Genomic DNA, 5,818 nt, shown 5'->3' with positions numbered 1-5,818 from the left:
TTTGCCCCACATCGCCCAAGAGGCACGCGAGCGCTCGATACCAATTGTAACGATCGGAACCGCCACTAGAGGAATTGTCCGCTGGCCATAAGCCTCACGGTTTTGTCCCATAGGTGGAATGGAGAACTTCCCATGAGGTCACCCATCCTAGGATTTCTCTCAAACGAGCACGTTTAACCCTGGAGTTCTTCCAACTCTCCAGGCCATTCCACCAAAAGGCGCCTCTAGTGATTAGTTCCCCCATCTTATATATCATTACTTTTGAGCCCAAGACCATCTCCGTGCTTTGCCGATGTGGGATTTGCCTAAGGGATCATCCTTTCGCAGGACCTAAAATTTGGACCATTTCTCGATTTGTGCGTGTCATCCTTGCGCAGGGGCCATGCTAATCTTCTCTGTATCGTTCCAATTTTTATCGGATGTCCCCGAAGGGATTGAACTCCACCAAAGCGGACAGTACTGATTTGAGTTGCATCGCCGGCCTCTAGAGGGGTACGCCGGCAAGATGGCCACCCATAGAGGGGCTTGAGCTGGGGCCCACTAAGCCGGGGTGTGACAGGTATAAATACTGTTCTGGGGTCATATGGCTATCTAGTTAAATTTCAGAATTTGTATTGCTAAATTTTCCTAGTAATTTCTTCAAGTTCCATTAGGTTTTGGATTTTGGTCAAAACACCAAATTTGTAGTTCTAAGTTTTATAGATATTTTGGCTTTGGTTTCACAGCATTTTCAATTTTGTGTACCAAGTTATGACATTTTTACCAAAACTAATTGGATGGCCATTTGTCCAGGATTTTAGGTCAATTTTGGTTCTGGTCAGATTTGTTGACCTAAATTTTTCCAGTAAATTGGCTTGGTTAGAGTCAGAATTTGGGCTCATGATCTTCATGAAAAATGTGCTCCTATGTCTAACCTTTCTAATTGTTCAAGAATCAGGTCATTTGGAGTTTTCTATGATGAGTTATGCCTAATTGATCAAACACTATTCATTTAGTTATTTTTGCCCAGGTCTAGAACACCAGTTCCGGATTTAAGCAATTTTTAGACTAACTTATGGTCAGTTTTTGAGTGAGGTTTCTTCATGAAAAATGTGGCTTTAGGTCTTAAGTTTCACCTTCAATTGGCTTCACAACAATTGGAGCCACACAATTCAACATCAATTCCTAACCAATGTAACATCCTCACTTAAGCTAGTCTGTACATTCTACTATTCCGATGACTAATATTGGTCCTGGCAGCTAGAATGTCTGGAACTATATTTAGACTAGAGTGAGGAGTCATAAATAACCCAAATAGTGGTAAGAAAAGTTAGGAAAATTTTAGAAATGAAATGCACTAAGGTTAAATGAGTCGTAGCTCCAGCGATGGGTGACCCTAACGGGAAGCTACTATGAAGACAGCTAGCAACCCTAAACCCGAGGGAAACCCTGTGAAATAATTTCTGGAACTCCAAAGAAGAGTTATTGAGGCTTTAATGGCAATAAAATTGCTAAGAAAATACAAGGAAAATTAAATCAATCGGTGCAGACAACTTTAGCTCAATAAGCTAAACGGAGGGCATTTTGGTCATTTCTCCTTCAGAGATGATTTTTGACCAACTTGTCCTTTTAAGTAAGTGAATTATATGACATAAAATATGAATAAATACTAATAAAAAATTAATTAAAATGAGTAGAAAAGAAAAGAAAAGAAAAGAAAAGAAAATGAAATAAAAAGCAAATTATAACATAAGCATGAGTCATGATGATGTCATTAAAAAGTTATTAGCCAATCATAATTACACAAGACTAAGAATAGAAGTTTGAAATAAGGAAAATGAATTAAAAATCTGCATCTTCAACCTTAGTCCTAAGTTGGCCGAAACTCTTGAGAGAGAGAACCTCCATTGAAGCACTTGTCCCCAAGCTTGATTCCCAGCATAAATCACCATAAAATCCCTAATCTCCTTCACAAAAACTTGTTAACTACTCTTGGGAAGGTGTTTGACAGCCAAGAAAAGCCAAGAAAGTGAAGGATTTGGAAGTGGGAAAATCTCTCAAGTGAGGTTAGTCTCAATTTCTGCTTCTCTCTCTTTAAATTTCTTGTTAGGACTATGAATTGAGTTAGGATTTGTGAAAATGGAACAAAAATATGCATGATAAACCATCCTTCAATTTTTGGCAGCCATGATGTAGGTTAGGGTTGTATGAAATTTCAATTAAATTAAGATGATTTACGGTGAATTTGATGATTATATCTATGTTAGAGAACCAATTTGTGAAAGTGGGAAGAAATTGGAAACTTTGAGAATTAGGGTTTGGGGCTAATTAGGGTTTTTATGAATTGATGCTCAATTGGTGTTCTAATGGTCAATTAGTGACTATTTGGTAAGGTTTGACCACAAAATGAAGTGAATTGTGGCATGGAGAATTGATTTGGTATGCTACCCCTATGATGCTAGATTTTCTAGACTTGAGTCCAGTGTGGTTGGGCTGTAATAACTGGACTTGTGTAGCTCCAATTAGTGCAAGGCTAATTGGAGGTGAAAATTGACATATAATGCCTCATTTTTTATGGAGAAACCCTACCTAGAAAACCAACTTAGGATGACCTAAAACTACCTCAATCCGGGTAACAAACATGCAGACCCTGGAAAATGATCAAATAAACAGTGTTTGTTCAAATGGTCATAACTCAGTGTAGAAATGTCCAATTGACATAATTTTTATGTCAATGGAAAGCTTAGACAATTCAGAACAACTTTCATGAAGAACATAAATTCAAATTCTGAACATAACCTAATGAAAAATTGTCCACCACAATTAGGACACCAAAAACTGCTAGAACCAATTTCCACCCAGAAATTTTGGGTAATGGCCAATCTGGCCAGCCATGGGAAAAATAGCATAACTTGAGCTACAAAACTCCAAATGGAGTGATTCAAAAAAGGAATTAAAGAGGACACAATAAGGAACATTTAACATCCTTCCTGTACGTAGTCTGCACGTTCTGTTGCTCCGATGACCTAATGTCTGTCCGAAAAAGTCAAGATGTTTAGAACTACACTTCAGTGATAGTGAATAGACATATAATGATGAAATAAATAAAAGGAAAATACAAGAAAAACTAAAGAAAAATAAAAGAGAGAAAATAAAACTAAGTTAAATGAGTCGGCACTGTAGCGATGGGTGACCGCACCAGGAAGTTACGGCGAAGGCAATTGCCGACTCTAGGACCACGTGGAACCCTTGGAATTAAATTTCAGGACATAATTAAAAGGTTTATTGAGATGTAATTGACACTAAAAATATCAAAGAAAAATTAATAAATTAGTATAAAGAAAAATAAAATATTGAGAAATCGACAAAAATCGGTGTTACCGAAAAATCGATAAAAATCGGTGTTACCGAAAAATCGGGAATACAACCTGAAGAGGGACATTTTGGTCATTTGATACCTAGAGTTGCCTTTTGACCTCAATTTCCATTAAAAATTAAATGATATTACACATTAAAAATGTCATGAAAAATTAAAATGAGGTACATTATATGAATAGTGAAAGAAATGAGGCATAAAATGTAAGTTGTGAAACTTTGAATAATTAAACAATAAAAGTAACCTAAGTGCTCCACTAACTCATGATTTAGGACACATATATGGGACTTTGGGACAGCAGATCCCACTAACTTCATCTTCTTCTTCTTCATTCTTCTTCTTGCCGAAATGGAGCTCCCAAACCAAACCTCCATGGCCGCACCTTGTAAGCTTCATCAACCCATCATCAAGCCATGATTCTCACACTTCTCTTCACTAAAACATGTCTACACATCTTGGGCAGCATATTTGGAGCAACAAGAGGGAAGTTTTGTGAGGTTTGAGCAAGCTACAAAAATAGTTAAGTGTTTAAATCCCCTCCCTTTCTTTAGTAAACTTCATGTTTAGGTTGAGGTGAGTTGAATGGTGAAGAGAATGGAAGAATTTATTGAGTTATTGAATTGTTCAATTTCAGCAGCCATGAGAACCTATGTTGCTTGAGTTTTTCTTACCTCTAATGGATGGAAATTAATATTGATTTAGTCAATTTAAAGTTGTAGTAAATTAGTTTCCATGTATATGTATATTGAGTACTTGAATTTAAGGGTTTGGAAAGCCATTTGAATACCTTAGCAAACTGCCACTTTTGGCAGCCTTTAAATTCATGAATTAATGTTTGATTTCATGAATTTCATGGATGAATTATGGTGAAGATGAATTGTGGGCAGTGTATGTGAAGTAATGGTTGGGAAGTATATGTAATAACTAAGTGATTTCATGTATATGTTATGTTGAATTTAACTTTGTGAATTAGTGTTGTATAATGTACATGGAGCACTTGTATATTCTGCCCAAATGGACATGATTGAGATATGATAAATGGTATAGAAGTGTTATGAATGTATAATTATAATTTTGGGAGGAAAAATGATGAGAATCAAGCTACATCCACGCCAAAGGATTTCATCCAAGGTCCAATTACTTGAGCTAGAGCTAAATCACTTCAGAATTTAATTTGTGAAATCATAAGGAGCAAGGATTATAAGCTGGAATGGCATGAAGAAAAATATAAAGGATTAAATTTGGTGAAAATTATGCTTGGAAGTGACCAGGTGTCATGTGGAGCATTAGATTACATGGAATAACCTGTGGACATGCATGCACCAGATCCAATCCATGTACATGTATCTGCTGGCCTGAAACTGTACCAGCATTATTTGGGTGTGTTTAAGACGTTGGGTGTAAATTTTGGGGGTTGTTTGATATTGTTTGCCTGCTGAACCAAAATTTTACGGCAGACCCGATCAAATCAAGTCACACCCTACCCCTCTGTAAGGCACAACATGATCCCGTAGTATACCTAATGAATTACCAACTCCGTCTACTGATAACCCATTAAATACACTACAAGGGATTTTAAAAACTTTTCTTACTTCTTTTACAGTGGTGAGCACTATTTACAGGTGTGAAAAACCTTTTTGAACTGAAGTGATAGGACTAACACATTTGAATTATTTGGAATTTCTGTAAAAATTTTGGCAGAGTGCCATCTGTATTTTGGATAAAACAGTTCTTCAGAAAACCTGTAAAAAGCACTTCAATAGATTTCCAAATCTCAACTCCAACATATTCTCAACACAACATTTTTCTCAACTCAAATCCACAGTGATTTTTCAAAGACTGAGATAAAAGAAATCTAATACAATTTTTACAAGCCAAAATAACTCATAATTATTTTACAACTTCAATGTACAATTTGAATTTACAACTGCTCAAAACCAAAAAAAATATGTACATACAGTGGTCATACATTACAGTACAAAATGCAAAATGTTGGTATACTCATTATACCCGGAAATCTCTCGCTGGAGGTACTAGCAGCCTAGTCTGCTGCCCTGTCTGTCTGTCTACCTGCGACAGCAATAAAAAGCTATCGCTGAGACAATGTCTCAGTGGTGTACAACATTAACCAAATACAATTTAAATCACAATTCATAAATCATATAAATAGTGGATACTTAAAACCATAGTTAATTTCAAGACAGTAATTGTCAACAAGAATTTAAACTCCATTTCTCAATATCATAATAAATTTCAATAAGTCAGATCATGGTTGAATTCAAAAGACAGCATATGTCAATAAGAGTTTAAATTCATTTCGCAATCTCACAATACATATCAATAAATCACGCACAGCTTAAATCATGTTCCAAGGTTCAATTCGTCCCAAAAGCCGATGGCTAATGAGGTATTCAATTCGTCCCAAAAGTCGATGACTAATGAGGAATAACATAGCTAGCTAGC

General features: G+C 36.1%; 1 non-coding gene across 1 annotated transcript; it reads right to left on the bottom strand.

The window, feature by feature from the left end:
• Positions 1 to 331: 331 nt before the first annotated feature.
• Positions 332 to 435, bottom strand: LOC131173618 (U6 spliceosomal RNA). The gene has a single exon (XR_009143931.1). It is a non-coding gene; the product is annotated as a U6 spliceosomal RNA (small nuclear RNA).
• Positions 436 to 5,818: the final 5,383 nt, after the last annotated feature.

This window comes from Hevea brasiliensis, chromosome 14 (genome assembly GCF_030052815.1).
Source record: "Hevea brasiliensis isolate MT/VB/25A 57/8 chromosome 14, ASM3005281v1, whole genome shotgun sequence".
Classification (NCBI taxonomy): Eukaryota; Viridiplantae; Streptophyta; class Magnoliopsida; order Malpighiales; family Euphorbiaceae; genus Hevea; species Hevea brasiliensis.
Note: the sequence above shows the minus strand (reverse complement) of the source record. Positions and strands in the feature narration are given on the sequence as shown.